The sequence below is a fragment of the Euprymna scolopes genome, chromosome 24 (assembly GCF_053919585.1).
Source record: "Euprymna scolopes isolate OS-2025 chromosome 24, ASM5391958v1, whole genome shotgun sequence".
Taxonomy (NCBI): Eukaryota; Metazoa; Mollusca; class Cephalopoda; order Sepiida; family Sepiolidae; genus Euprymna; species Euprymna scolopes.
In genome coordinates this window covers 63,219,859-63,237,358 of record NC_136505.1, presented here as the reverse complement: position 1 = coordinate 63,237,358, position 17,500 = coordinate 63,219,859, and the positions used below count along the sequence as shown (strand labels likewise).

The following is a 17,500-nucleotide window of genomic DNA, read 5'->3' as shown; positions in this document are numbered from 1 at the left end:
TATAGTTGGTTGTTTTTGTTTTACGGCATATCAACCCTTTTCAAGTTATTTAATGCCGAATTCAGTGATTTTGAAGAAACATTTTTTAATAGAATATATTTTTTTTTCAAGTCGGTTTCTATTTAACCGATAGTTGGGACCCTAAAAGGTACTACCACTCCGGGTCGGGGTGGTCCTGGAAGCAATGCCAATTAAAGGGTGGCTCCACACTCCCCAAGGCCCGCAAGCTGGGGCCTCACCATCGGATATAGTTTAAGGTCATATCCAGGCCAGGACCTATATATATATATATATATATATATATATATATATATATATATATATATATATATTCGCAGATAAACCCGACGCTGACTGGGATGAGATGATGATCAACGAAGGTTTTCACACTTCCATATTTTTAGCAATATCAATGAAATCGTCCATTTTCAATCAAATCAATTGATTTCCTGGGGAAGCAACCTTCACGTGCTTCTTTGTAGTGAATTACCTCAAAATACATTGCAGTGTACATTGCACTGCAGATAACCTACTGTTGATTTTATAAAATTATTTTTTTCTATACAATAGCTTGAATTAAAGTTTACAATCCAACAGTCAAGTATCACGCTTCAGTTGTGCTCTAAACATTTCGAACGCTCCCCTGTCAGATCTAAGAAACTACTGTTAATCTTATATGCCTGGCCTGGCTGCCTGTGCGGTGATAATTATTTGGATTTAAGTTTAAAACGAAAATATCATGGTGCAATTGCGTTCCAAACAGAAGCATTCATATCAATCGCGCCCCTCTCATATTAGAGCCTACTGTTGTTTTATATGTCGGGCCTTTTGATTTGTGTGGTACTCCACACTAACGTAATGTACTTGCAATAACCCTTATCCCTGAGTGGCTTCCGGGCCTTCGTAAGTGGTGACCACTGTGTAAAAAAAAAAAAAACTTGTATAAGGTGTTAACTTTGGTAAAAATCTCCTGTTCCTCCTTTCATCAGATTATTTCGATTATCGATTATCGATACTTATCGAAGACATTCCGATACAAAACCTATCTAAGAACACTGCTAGGCATATAAAGCACCTTCGTGTCAAATTTCATAAAAATCGACCCAGCCGTTTTTGAGACCATCGGGAACGCACACACACACACACACACACACACACACACACACACACACACACACACACACACACACACACACATACACATAGTTCCTCTTATATATATATATATATATATATATATATATATATATATATATATATATATATATATATATATACAAAGCCACGATTCGGCCGATCATGGAGTATTGTTGCCACATCTAGGCTGATCCATCTACCACTAGTCTCTCCCTTTTTGACAGGGTTCAAAGAAGAGTCTCCAATCTAATAGGTCCCGTACTGTCGACTAAGCTCCAACCTCTGTCTCATCACCACAATGTTGCATTCCCCTGCCTGTTTTACAAATATTTTAATGGAATGTGTCACGATGAACTCATTGCACTTGTTCTCCCTCAACGAACACATCCTCCCACAAACCCGCTTAGCAACAAAATCCCACCCATTCACTGTTGCGCTTCCCAAATGCCGTAAAGTTTTCTTCAGTAATAGTTTCTTCCCTCGAACAGCTAGACTTAGGAATTCCCTTCCTGCTGCCTGCTTCCATGACTCTGCTCATATACAGAAGTTTAAATGTAACATAACCAACATCCTGCGTATCTCCCACCGAATATATGTCAGCCTATGTCACGGTAACATAATTGAGCGAATTTCTAACAGTATTTTGTATATGTTTTTTATTTTTAACTCATTTTCCCAAACTTACCGTGTTCAGCATAAAGTAACGGCGCCATTATAAATTTCCCAATACATCGATAAACACTGTATGTTTTTCGAGCTGAATAAACATGTTACATTAAATTAAAATACTAAAAAATGATCCAGTTAGGTAGAAAAGGAACTTATCTTCCCTTTAATAACATTTATTTGCTATATATTTGTTTTTTGACAACTTTTTCGAATCTATGAGTACAGTAATACAAACCCCAAAATTGTTTTATTAAAATTATATTTCCTTACGCAGACTTTTAAATAAATGTTTTTACAATTAAATATTGATACATTTTTATGCAATAAATGTTTTTACAATTAAATATTGATACATTTTTATAAAATAAATGTTTTTACAATTATATATTGATACATTTTTATACAATAAATGTTTTTACAATTATATATTGATATATTTTTATAAAATAAATGTTTTTACAATTATATATTGATACATTTTTATATAATAAATGTTTTGCTTTTCAAATATTTTTCTGTTCGGGGGGAAAAGTCTTGTTTGTTACTTATTTGCCGCGTTATTTGACCAAGAAGAAATTGGAGTTATCGCCCCTTAACAAAAGCCACCGTCTGCATACTGCACAAGTAAACGATACCCTCTCCTCGCAATGTTAAGAATGGCTTTCGAAATGATAACGTTATTATTTCAGCGCGGTACCAAAAATACCGTGTTTTCTTTTTTGTTGTTTCGTAATAACACAAGAATTGTTTAAACTAAATAAATTCTTCTAAATAAAATAATTGCTTTCTTTGATATTACGTAAGTGTATTCTTTCTTTTATTTTTGTTTCATAATAATAACACAAAATGTGTTAAAACTAAAGTATTTTTTAAAATGAATATATGGTTTCGCTTTCCGTGTCTTGACTCCTTGGTCAAGTTTATTTTTTTTTAAATAGGAGTTAAAAATTTTTTTTTTTTTTTTTAAATAGGAGTTAAAATTTTTTTTTTTTTTTTTTTTAAATAGGAGTTAAAAATTTTTTTTTTTTTTTTTAAATAGGAGTTAAAATTTTTTTTTTTTTTTTTTAAATATTATGGGGGAGTGTAGTCCCCTTTAACAACGCTATCTCCTTCAAGAACAATCATAACATCTGTTTTCAATCGATATTTATTCAATAAGGGACCAGTTTTCCGGCTACGAGTTTTTCGGGCACCATTCTGTCCGGTTACAGACTATATCTCCCCTGGGAGTACCTTATCTTTCTTGGGGTGATTACCGATTGTTTGAGCCGCGTCTGGGAGTGAATTACGGTCAGTTTTTCGCAATACAATTTGCTCTTATTTCCGGCAAGTGGGTGTCCCAATATGAATCGGCATCATAAATAGATTTTTTTTTTTGAAAAGCAATAAAAGTCAATTTAGAAGAAAATAATTTTTAAAAAATTTTGTTTTTATTATTAATAAAAAGTAAAAACGTATATAATTTAAAGTCAAGTTGATGCATTGATTCTGTCCAGAAGAAGTATTTTTATTTATTAAATTCTAATATATAAACGGCTATATGTTTGTATGATGGTCTGTCTACATATTTTCAAACTGTATCTCCTCCGAAACTAAAACTCACAAAGTGGCGCTAAAATGAAAAATCGTTAAACATTTTGTACATTCATCTTAGTTTCTTTTTAATTTTTTTATTTTTAATCAGTTTATATGTGTCCCACGTTGGTAGATTGGTAACGTCACCTGCTTTGAATGCTAAAGTTTCGATTCTAGCTGATCGCACCTAAATAATTTTGTTTCACTTTTGAGCCTATAATAATATATACGAAATCTGGACAAATTAAAACATCGTATTTAAACGTATTTTACTCCTGAGCAAAGCCGCCCCGAACCGTTATTAAATAAATAAAAAACCGAACAAATTAACATGTGATAAGGATGTTTCCTTACATATGAAAATATTATACCACGGCCTTCGTAAAACAGACCTGTCCCATGGAAAATAATATCGTACATTTGGTGCCATCGTGACATTGAAAAGTTAATATGTCGATAGTAAATGATACCTTGCTTGTTTTTATTTTTAAGCTTTCTAAAACTTTAAGAATGACATTTAAAAATGAATTGAAAGTAATACGCAGTGATTTTACTAAAATTGAATTTTATTCAATACCAGCCTGGTGCCCGGCGTTGCCCGGGTGTTTGGAGGTGTGTGTTAAGCAAAAAAAAAAAAAAAATGTGGTAGGCAGGTAGGCTCGAACTCGTGACACGAAGGCGGAAAAGAAAGTGGAAGTGTGTGTAAGGGTGTTGTTTGCACAAAAACAAAAGGGGGTTGGATTGCGAAAATTGCGAGGTCGAACCCGTACTGCGAAAGAGAAAAAGAAAGTGAAAAAAAAACTGTGACGCGTTAGCTGTTGCGCTCATCGCCAAACCGTAGGTTTAAATTAAGGCTAGACAATCGAAGAAGCGATGACTTTCGAAAATATTGGTGAAAAAAGAGAACCCTCCCTCTAGAAAAGTGCCCAATTAAGGGGGAAAAATTAATGTCTTTTTTGCCAATTTTTCGATATTTGTCGCCCGAAGGGTCGTGCTTCAAAATGATACCGATCTCATTAAAATCCGTCGCCTCTGTTGAAAGTTTTTGCGAGACATACATACATACATACATACATACATACATACATACATGCCTATATACAAACATTTAAACAGACAGGTCAAATTTATACTATAGATTAATTAAAACAATTAAGTAATTATACTAAATCAATAGTTAGATTGGGTGCTTTTATTGCATAAAGTAAAAAAATATATAAAGTTGTTTCCTAAATTTTAAAGAGTAAAATTCATTTGTTTTTATTATTCACTATCTGACGAGAATTTCTTTATAGAAATTATTAAAATTAAAAACGTGCAAAGTAAAGCAATTAAGATTATATTTTTAAAGTTACAATATCACATTATTTGTTGTAAAAAAATTGTCTGTTACGATATGTTTTTTGTTTTTTTTACCTTTTAAGTAGAATATAACCAAATACTGCAATTAAGAGTTTAGGAAACAAACAAACAAACAAACAAACAAACAAGCTAAATGTGAGATTATGTGTGAGTGAGGACAATGCTCAACCTATATACTCAACGAATTTTTTATCTACAAATTTGAAATTTGGTATATAGGGTATTCAGACATGTGGAAATATTTTAATTGTTTTTTTATCCGGAAAAAAAGGTTACTAAGGGATCAAAAGTGAAAAATTGGTACGTAGGGGGAAGTCAGCGGATTTTTATCTGTCGACCAATGCGCGTGCATGAATCGTTCACATGACATATTCCTTATGTTAAGAATAAGTAGGTTTGAAAACACTTTTTAAAGACCGTGTCAACCTGGATTAATGGTTATCGTACTTGACTTACTGTCTTTTAGCTTCGATCTTAGCTCGAGTATTTTTTAAACAAATTTTTTTACTTACAAGTAGTGAACTGCTTAGAAAAAAAATTATACTCACATGCACACGTCTCAGTTTCTGTATGAATTAAAAAATAATATTTATGCGTATTTTACGACCGGGCGGTCTGCTAGTAATTAAATAAACAAACAAATTCAAAATAAACGATAAATAATTACAAAATAAAAAACGAAAAGATAACTTATTTTAGCCCCTCCCCCACAAAATGGCTGCCAAATTTTATCGACGTTTTTTTTTTTATTTATCAAGAAGCTACAGAGCAAATTAATTTACTGTATACATTTGCTGTCTGTATTTTGCCGATTTCTTTTTCATTATTTTGAAAATGTTGATTTCTTTTCGGGTTTATACGGATTAAACTGGATTTTTAAAGACAATTTCTTCGGCAATATTCTGGATTGGATACGTCATTTCTATAATAATTAACTTTAAATATATTTCATTTTCATACAGAATAAATATTGTTTGATTTTATTGTTCGTTTATTACTATAGAATATAAACTTTGTTCATTACTATAGAATATAAACTTTGTTTATTACTAGAAAATATAAACTTTGTTTATTACTAGAAAATATAAACTTTGTTTATTACTAGAAATTAAAAACTTTGTTCATTACTAGAACATATAATCTTTGTTTATTACTAGAAATTAAAAATTTTGTTTATTACTAGAAAATACAATCGTTGTTTATTACTAGAAAATACAAAGTTTTTTTATTACTATAAATTACAAACTTTGTTTATTACTAGAAAATATAATATTTGTTTATTATTAGAAAATATAAACTTTGTGTATTACTAGAAAATACCATCGTTGTTTATTACTAGAAAATACAAACTTTGTTTATTACTAGAAAATACAATATTTGTTTATTACTAGAAAATACAAACTTTGTGTATTACTAGAAATTACAAACTTTGTTTATTACTAGAAAATATAAACTTTGTTTATTACTAGAAAATACCATCGTTGTTTATTACTAGAAAATATAAACTTTGTTTATTACTAGAAAATATAAACTTTGTTTATCACTAGAAAATACAAACTTTATTTATTACTACAAAATATAATTTTTGTTTATTACAAGAAAATATAAACTCTCTAACAATTAATTAAAGTAAAAACAGTTTTTCGTTTCATTTTATTGTTTATTAAATACTAAATAAAAGTGAATGCAAATACAAATTCGCAAAAATAAAGCAAATTAAAACGGTTGATTAATTTGTTCTGTCATTACTTAGCAAATTAAAACCAGTCGAAATAATTTGGCGTTTATTTAGAAAGCCAATCTTTTCAATATAGCCCTAAACGCTTATAAAAATAAACGCTAAATAAGTTACTTTAAAATGAAATAATACGGCAAATAAGTTACTTTGAAATTAAAAAGGATAAATAATTTTTTTTTCAAAATGAAACAAAGGATAAATAATTTTTTTTCAAAATGAAACAAAAGATAAATAATTTTTTTTCAAAATGAAACAAAAGATAAATAATTTTTTTTCAAAATGAAACAAAAGATAAATAATTTTTTTTCAAAATGAAACAAAGGATAAATAATTTTTTTTCAAAATAAAACAAAGGATGAATAATTTTTTTTCAAAATAAAACAAAGGATAAATAATTTACTTCAAAATAAAAGAAAACGATGAATGAATTATTTTAACATAAAAAAAGATGTGTAAATACTTTACTTTAAAATGAAATAAAAAAAAACGATAATTAAGTTACTTTAAAATAAAAAACAGACCAAAATCACAAAGAGCAAATCAAATTCAAAATAATAATTTCAATCTAAATAAAAAAGTTACTAGTGGAGAAATAATTTTTTAAAAATCAAAACGTATCTGTTGGGTGATTTAGTTAAATATTTGAAACTGTATTTTATTACTTGATTGGTTCCCCCACCAAAAGGAAGGTGACCTGTAAATTCACCCTTGTCCGTTTGTCCGTTCGTTCGTTCGTCTGTCCGCACTTTCTCAATAACTACGCCTTGGAATTTTTTGAAATTTTGCACAAATATTAAACATGATATAAGTAAAAAAAGAAACGGAACGGATTTTCCGGGGAACTCCGGTTGCCCCCTAAGGATTCCGTTCAGGTTAAAATGGCTAAAATTGAAACTTTTGCGTTTATTAAAACAAAAAAATTAATATGTTTCATAAAACTTTCTGAAAAGTTGTAACTAACTGATTTCTATATAATTTTGTTTGTCTATATTTTGCGATAACTCTTGGGTGTGCCCTAGGGGATCTTTTAGGGCTAATAAAATATTCCATTTTTGGGACTATTTTACCATATTTGTCCAAAAAATTCTTTGTATGTCTATTTGGTAGTTTTGCATGGTGCTGAACTCAAATTGGGGACTTTTGGGGTTTAATGTGTGTGTGGGGGGGGGGGGCAAATGATGGACTTAGTATTTTTTTTTTTGTTTCCTGGTGCAGAACTCAAATGTACATATGTTAAGGCCTAAAACTGCACAGTTTGTTCATTTTCACTAGGATTTGACGTTCCTTGGGGACTTTTTGGGCGAACTTAATCATTTTTTTTATAACTCGTTCATTTGTTCTTAAAATTAATGTTTCCTTAACACAAAAATCGTTTAAGAAGAATTTAAAGTACTCCAGACAAAATTCATGTTTTTTCTTAATTTTTAAATATTGTCATTGTGTCCATGAAAGAATATGAAGAAACATTTCAGGAATCTTGATATCTCGTTAGGTATATGAGAAAACCCGGATAAAAAAGAGATTTTCTCTGGCCCCAAATGAGAGCTTGTATTAATATACAGTGTACCGCGGATATAAGAACCCCAGATATAAGTGTAACCCGGATATAAGAAAGTTCTAGGGACCTGGCCGGAAGTCTCTTATATCCGGGTTAAACTCTGTGTGTGTGTGTGTGTGTGTGTGTGTGTGTGTGTGTGTGTGTGCGTGTCTTTGTATTTCCCGCCTATATGTAACGTTTTTTATTACTATCAAACGGAATCAAAATTCAAATGAAGGAAAGCTAAAAAGAATCTTTTTAAAAATCCTATTCAAACATGGTAAACGCGATTATATTTTGATTCATTTTTCTTTAAGTCTACTACCTCGGCAGCGAAAAGTAGATATAGCTAATTCACGACATTCAATTATAATTTTAAATGAACGGAACTAATTTAATGTATTAAAAAATATGCATAATGTAATGTTAAACGTAATGTCCGTTTTTTTTTAATAATTTTTTTTTTAAATCACGTAAAGCTTGGAAAAGTGGGAGGAAAATAAAATTTAAGTATTTGTTCCGTTTTTCTTTCTCCTTTTTTTCTGTTTTATTTTTCTTTCGATTTGATTCAACCAATCATCATCCGGTTTTAGTGTGTTTATAACTATTTTTTTTTTACTGTTGAATTTTGTTAACAGCTAGTAATGGGTGCTGTTGATTTCAAACAAGCAAACTCCAGAGCCTCGAAGTATTAAACGAGAACAAATGTGGTCCGTCGGGTCACCTACTGAGTTTTAGTTAGCTTGTTTAAATAAGAAAAAATTGAGTTTGCAAAGACAGTTATATTAAAAAAAAAAAAAAAAAAAAAAAAGACAAAATCCGAAATTAGCTTTTCTGTTCGCTATTATAACCCCCCACTCTCACACACGCATACACTCAAGTTACTGGTTAAATAGTATTAATATTTATAGCGATATTCCCTATTGTTAATAATGAACTGTTCTAATTTTCTATTTAATAGTTTTATTACTTTTGACTCTTCCAAGACAGAGGGATAGAAATATAAAAAAAAAAATAATGGCAAAGGTGGAGGTCAAATATAATTCAGTGAATGAGAATGAGAATAAAAGACAGAAGTTTAGTATTTTATATGCGGTAGCAGCAGTAAATTTCAAATTACAGATGATTAGAACAATTTTTGATCCCCCGATAAAAGGAGGGTGGACCTGTAAATTCACCCTTGTCCGTTCATCCGTTCGTCCGTTCGTCCGTCCGCTCTTTTCTCAATAACTACACCTTGGAATTTTTAAAAATTTTGCACAAACATTAAACATGATATGACTAAAAATATAACAGAACGGATTTTCCGGGAAACTCCGTTTGGCACCTCCACCCCACCCCACCTCAGTAGAATGAGAGTGGCGAGAGAAATTTGAGAAATGATTGATTTGTTCAGTTAATTATAACTTACAGCTCATTCGAACAATTAAATCAATATTTTTAAAATATATCTTTACCCCCCAATATATATATATATATATATATATATATATATATATATATATATATATATATATATATATAACCATGTATTTGCGTTATTAAACTATATATGAAAAAAGGCTTATAAGAACAAATGTTGATCAACACATATTTAGTATATATATATATATATATATATATATATATATATATATATATATATATATATATATATATATATATATATATATATATATATATATATATATATATATATATATATATATATATATATATATATATATATATATATATATATATATATATATATATACACGCATAATCGCGTTGACACACCGGTTCTCGTCAGATCACCGAAGTTAAGCAACGTTGAGCCTGGCTAGTATCGGATGGGTGACCATTTGGGAATTCTAGTCGCTGTATGTACTCTCCGCTTATCACGGCATTGTTTCCAGTCGTCCTGTACTTCACTTGCCACTGGTATTTAACAATGTCGTCTCAGGAGAGGTGTGGTTGGAGATTGCGCACCTCCTACCACAAAAACTTCACGCGCAAACAACCCTTCGTGGGTATCCATAGTCTGTCCAAGACTGAAGGAGCCTGCTTTGCTTATATATATATATATATATATATATATATATATATATATATATATATATATATATGTGTGTGTGTGTGTGTGTGTGTGTGTGTGTCTATATATACCCAGCGTTGCAAAATTAAAATATATTGGCGAACGGGGGAGGGATTAGTCACATACAATTTAAGATCCACCGAATATCATAACTTTTTACGATTTTCCTGAAAGTGGATCACAAGTTGGATTTATGAAAGCATAAAACGCATCCTATTTTGTCTAAGAAAATTAAACGGAAAATGACTCTCACGGCTTAAAAAATAAACTTACTTACGTTTTTAAAAGCCACTGGTGTCAAGTAATAATAATTAAACATAGATTAAATTTAATATGAATTAAACTAAAAATAAATTAAATAATTCAACTTTAAATAATATCTCTAAATAGAACAATTAAAATAATTCTATTACATTTAACAATTAATATTGAAATTATTATTAAAGTAGATTTTCTTTTATGTAATATGAAAATAGGGTTACTTCTTGAATTTAGATGTTTGTACTTATTAAATTGTGAACAAGCAGAGAGGAATATTGCTTTCTCTCTCTCTCTCTCTCTCTCTCTCTCTCTCTCTCAAGAGCAAATAGTTAATAAAACATGTTAAAAACACTTTGAAAAAGAGTTTAAAACATATTTCATCTGAAAAGGAAACACTTAATAAGTGGATAGTCCTTAATCCGCGGAGTTTCAAAGAAATACTTGAGCAACATGCGGGATCGGATTTTGCATACAAAAGTATGTGATGAAACTACGAGTAAGTCAAAGATCTTACTTGATAATAAAAAGTGAAGTAAAAAGTAAGGTATCTAATGACGATAAAATCCAAAAAATGTAAGTCCAAGGATATTAATTTAATTTTCCATTCGCACAAGTAAAATCCAAGGAAATTGCGTAATTTGAAGATGGTCCAAAATAATCCAAAAGATCGAAATCCGTGGAATAATTCACAAATATGTACAAGAAAAAGGGGGAAAAATTTCAAGAATAATAAAAGAAAAATAAAATATGCTTTTTACACGGCTGCCGAGAACAAAGTGTAATTAAAAAAAATCAGTAAAGAAGAAGAAAACAAATTAAATGGTGATAGAATTATATATAAATTAGAAAAGCAAATGTCAAAATGACCCAGAGAGGATAACGTTAAAAGGCGCGAAGGTCAACTGAAATGCACAGGTTGTTACTTAAGAAAATGTCAGCAAGAGTTATTAAAAGACACTAAATAGAAAAATAAATAAATTAATTAATAAATAAAGGAAAAAGAAAGAAAGAAAAAATAAAAAATAAAAATAAATATAAAATATAAAATAAAAATTTTAAGGGGAGAGGATGGCCGGTATTTTCAAATTCCAATGAAGCAAGTAAGTATGTATTTTTATTATATATATATATATATATATATATATAATATATATATATATATTATAAGGTAAAATTAAAAGCCAAGAACAATGCGAGATTTCTTTTATATAGAGTAAAATTAAATGAAAACAAAAGAAATAAATTTCTTTTTTTGTTGTTGTTTGTTTTTCTTTTTCACACAAATTTTAACTCTCAACAACAGTAATTTTTTTTTCTGTTGTATTCAATGGTGTTATAAATCTCAATATATTTCAGACATATTAGTCCTTTTTCAAGAGAAGACAGCGGAAGAGTGTTCAAAATTGGAAAAACAGCCGCAGAGTTTGCCACGTGATACCGCGAAATATAGAACAAAAAATGACGTTAGGAGAACGTTAAAATAAATCAGTTGATGTTTGAAATACTTGTTGCGTTTGTGAATCAAGGGAGATGACTATTCAAACAAGGTTTTTTTTTTTAATTATTTTAATTATTGTTTTTCTTATGTTTTAAGCTTATATTATAAAAGCGGAGCTCAATTCCAGTCTATTGTTTAGTGTGGGAGTATTTTTTGAAATAATTAAAGATTCGAGGATACGAAGTTGACCTACGTTTCTTGAAGAAGCAAGAATGTTGATGTGAAAATCTGGTTCTGAATTAATGCAAGTGCGAATATGTTTAGAGAACGACGAAGCAGTAGTGTTTAAGTGCTCTTTAATGCGGTGGTGAAGCAATCTGGTAGTGCTTCCGATGTAAGATGCACTGCATTTAGCGCATTGTAGGTCGTAAACAACGTGGTTCTTAAAGCATAAACCTGTGTGTGATATTGGGCAATTAGAGAGTGAACAAGGGGAAGGTGTATGCGATGGATGTTTTCGGTTGAGCTGTTCTCTTAAAGTAGATCCAGTGTGGATGAGTTGAATGTTGAGTCCCTCGCTGCGGATGGCTTTTCGGATTGAAGATGAGATTTTGTCACTGAGGAAGGGTAGTTTTAGAAAACAATTGTTAGAGAAGGGTCGGGTGTTGCGTTTTTTCTTTTTAAGTGAGGATAGGATCGTATTAGGGTAGCCGTTTAGTGAGAGGGTCTGTAGGAAATTGTTAGTGTGTGTATGTTTGTCGGAGATGTTAGTGCATTTGTCTTGTATGCGTGAGATTTCGGCATGTGCGTAGTTTAGTTTGTCCTTGAGAGGTAGTGCAGATTTGAAATGTACGAAGAGGCGTTTGCTGGCGGGTTTTCTGTAGAATTCAGTGTATATGGCACCATTTTTTTTATTTGTATTTTAAAATCAATCCATCGCATACACCTTCCCCTTGTTCACTCTCTAATTGCCCAATATCACACACAGGTTTATGCTTTAAGAACCACGTTGTTTACAACCTACAATGCGCTAAATGCAGTGCATCTTACATCGGAAGCACTACCAGATTGCTTCACCACCGCATTAAAGAGCACTTAAACACTACTGCTTCGTCGTTCTCTAAACATATTCGCACTTGCATTAATTCAGAACCAGATTTTCACATCAACATTCTTGCTTCTTCAAGAAACGTAGGTCAACTTCGTATCCTCGAATCTTTAATTATTTCAAAAAATACTCTCACACTAAACAATAGACTGGAATTGAGCTCCGCTTTTATAATATAAGCTTAAAACATAAGAAAAACAATAATTAAAATAATTAAAAAAAAAAAAACCTTGTTTGAATAGTCATCTCCCTTGATTCACAAACGCAACAAGTATTTCAAACATCAACTGATTTATTTTAACGTTCTCCTAACGTCATTTTTTGTTCTATATTTCGCGGTATCACGTGGCAAACTCTGCGGCTGTTTTTCCAATTTTGAACACTCTTCCGCTGTCCTCTCTTGAAAAAGGACTAATAGGTCTGAAATATATTGAGATTTATAACACCATTGAATACAACAGAAAAAAAATTACTTTTGTTGAGAGTTAAAATTTGTGTGAAAAAGAAAAACAAACAACAACAAAAAAAAGAAATTTATTTCTTTTGTTTTCATTTAATTTTACTCTATATAAAAAAAATCTCGCATTGTTCTTGGCTTTTAATTTTACCTTATAATTTTCTTCAACAATGCTTCAAGCAAACTACAATCTACTTATATATATATATATATATATATATATATATATATATATATATATATATATATATATATATATATAGTGCGTCCAAAAACTCACTTAAGGGTTTTAAACTTAGATAGATTCTATGTTGTCGATGATATCTTTCTGTAATTTTAACAAAATCTGCATAAGACAAACGGAAATTTTAAAAACTGCAAAATTAAAACAATCTTTATTTACTAAAAATAATGCCTTTTAAATGTTGCTCATTTTCAGTTTCGCATATTTGTGCTTTTTCCAAAACATTATTCATGAGGAGTTGCAGAATTTTTGGATGGCGATGTAACTCCGTTATTTCGTTCGCCATGTTTTCCTTCAATTCTTGCAGGGTTTGCAGTTTGTTAACATAGACTCTTTCTTTAAGATATCTCACCATTAAAAAGTCGGGGCTAGTCAAATCTGAGGAACGTGGTGGCCATTTGATATTGCCATGGCGAGATAATGTTGTCGCTCTTTGAGTCAAAACAATTGACCCCTGATTTTGGTAAAACAAATTCACTTCTTGCTACCTTGCCCAATGCTATACTTATGCAAAATTTATTTTCCAAATATTATTTGAAAAATATCTGAAATTCAGAAAAATATAATCATTAATGGTAACAGTTAGTTTTTGGACGGGCCATAAATATATATATATATATATATATATATATATATATATATATATATATATATATATATATATATATCACTCTAGAGAAGGCAAGACAAGACATGAAACCACTTGATGTCAAGACATAAAAATTACTATATATATATAAACAGGTATAAATATATATATATATATATATATATATATATATATATATATATATATATATATATATGAAGGCTTCCATCAGTCTTGACAGACTATGGATACCCACTGTAAGGGTGCCTGCGCGTGAAATTTGTGTGGCAAGACTTGCGCAACCTCTAACCACGCCTCTCCTGAGTCAACATTGTTGCATACCAGTGGCAAGTTGAGGTACAAGACGACTGGAAACAATGCCGAGATAAGCGGAGAGCACATACAGCGCCTAGAATTCCCAAATGGTCACCCATCTGGTATTAGCCAGGCTCAACGTTGCTTAACTTCGGTGATCTGACGAGAACCGGTGTGTCAACGTGATTATGCCGTATATATATATATATATATATATATATATATATATATATATATATATATATATATATATATATATATATATATATATATATATATATATATATATATATATATATATATATATATATATATATATATATATATATATATATATATATATATATATATATATATATATATATATATATATATATATATATATATATATATATATATATATATATATATATATATATATATATATATATATATATATATATATATATATATATATATATATATATATATATATATATATATATATATATATATATATATATATATATATATATATATATATATATATATATATATATATATATATATATATATATATATATATATATATATATATATATATATATATATATATATATATATATATATATATATATATATATATATATATATATATATATATATATATATATATATATATATATATATATATATATATATATATATATATATATATATATATATATATATATATATATATATATATATATATATATAAGCAGACCGCCAGGCATTGCCCAGTCCGAAAATACGCTTAAATATGATATTTTGATCAATGCAGATTTCGTATTTATTATTATATTATATTGGATCCAATATATAGTAATGATTTAAAAAATTAAAATAAATAAATAAATTATGCCCTACCACCGAGAATCGAAGCCAAAACGTTTCGCTTACGATTTACTTTTTCCTTTGATATTAATGCCTGAGCTATGAAGACAGGTTTGCTGCAAGGCTCAAAATAAAAATATGAACCAATAGCTATTACGTTACGCATGCATATTTATAATGCCGTTGTTCGACTTTCACCTGGCAAATTTAATTTTTTTACTAGTTACAATTTGTCAGCAATTTTCCTCGGCTAAAACCCAAATATAAAGTAACGTATAGGTTCGATTACCCTATATATAAAGTTTTATGTCTGCAGAATAAAAACTGACACAGGAGTTTGGTAGCCTAAATTGATTAAACAAATATATATATGCATATATCAATATAAATAGAAAGAGTTTTGTGATTACTGTCTCCTTTTTACGCAAATATTACGCAAGTATAAATCATGTAGAATATCTGCATGAATATAATTACATGGAATAGTTAACTAAAGATGATCATCCCTTAAGAAAACCGAAAACCCTAATAGGGAATTAATTAAAACGAATGTTTAAAAGAAATATGCAAATTAGCTAGATCTTTTGCAGATGAATGTAATTCCACGACCTACACATAACAAAGTTTTTTTTAAATAAATAGAAAAGAGGTTTACCTTTTTTCTGTTGTTCTTGGCCTTCGGGACAAGATCAAAGTGTAGGGCTTTTGTGCCTAATTTTGTTGAATTGAATTTTTTGTACGTTTTTTATGTTCAATTTTTTCTTTCTCAATAAAATATATAAACAAGATCAAAGTGTAGTATCTGTTCCGGCAGATGCTGCACTTAAGATAATTTGTACCAGTCAATGGAGGGGAAACCCTCTATACTGGGACAATTATTATTTTTGGTAACCAGAGTGACCCCTTTTAGGGGAGCTGGTTTTTACCTCACATTAAAAACGGCCTTGTGCCTAATTTGCTCAGTGGGGGAGCAAATAAATACCATCTGTTCCGGCAGATACTGCACTTAAGATAATTTGTACCAGTCAATGGAGGGGAAACCCTCTATACTGGGACAATTATTATTTTTGGTAACCAGAGTGCCCCCTTTTTGCCTACTTTTAGGGGAGCTGGTTTTTACCTCACATTAAAAACGGCCTTGTGCCTAATTTGCTCAGTGGGGGAGCAAATAAACACCATCTGTTCCGGCAGGTGCTGCACTTAAGATGGTTTGTACCGGTCAGTGGAGGGGAGGCCCTCTATACTGGGACAATTATTGTTTTTGGTAGCCAGAGTGCCCCCTTTTTGCCTGCTTTTGGGGGAGCTGGTTTTTGCCTCACATTAAAAACGGCCTTGTGCCTAATTTGCTTAGTGGGGGAGCAAATAAATACCATCTGTTCCGGCAGATACTGCACTTAAGATAATTTGTACCAGTCAATGGAGGGGAAACCCTCTATACTGGGACAATTATTATTTTTGGTAACCAGAGTGCCCCCTTTTTGCCTACTTTTAGGGGAGCTGGTTTTTACCTCACATTAAAAACAGCCTTGTGCCTAATTTGCTCAGTGGGGGAGCAAATAAACACCATCTGTTCCGGCAGGTTCTGCACTTAAGATGGTTTGTACCGGTCAGTGGAGGGGAGGCCCTCTATACTGGGACAATTATTGTTTTTGGTAGCCAGAGTGCCCCCTTTTTGCCTGCTTTTGGGGGAGCTGGTTTTTGCCTCACATTAAAAACGGCCTTGTGCCTAATTTGCTTAGTGGGGGAGCAAATAAATACCATCTGTTCCGGCAGATACTGCACTTAAGATAATTTGTACTAGTCAATGGAGGGGAAACCCTCTATACTGGGACAATTATTATTTTTGGTAACCAGAGTGCCCCCTTTTTGCCTACTTTTAGGGGAGCTGGTTTTTACCTCACATTAAAAACGGCCTTGTGCCTAATTTGCTCAGTGGGGGAGCAAATAAACACCATCTGTTCCGGCAGGTGCTGCACTTAAGATGGTTTGTACCGGTCAGTGGAGGGGAGGCCCTCTATACTGGGACAATTATTGTTTTTGGTAACCAGAGTGCCCCCTTTTTGCCTACTTTTAGGGGAGCTGGTTTTTACCTCACATTAAAAACGGCCTTGTGCCTAATTTGCTTAGTGGGGGAGCAA

The 17,500-nt window shown here is 30.6% G+C and overlaps 1 protein-coding gene and 1 pseudogene across 1 annotated transcript in view; one reads left to right on the top strand and one right to left on the bottom strand.

Moving 5' to 3' along the window:
- The window catches only part of LOC145246748 (uncharacterized), a 208,495-nt gene that overhangs the window by 130,926 nt on the left and 60,069 nt on the right, over positions 1-17,500 (top strand). The window lies entirely within an intron of this gene.
- Positions 14,590-14,706, bottom strand: LOC145247085 (5S ribosomal RNA; annotated as a pseudogene).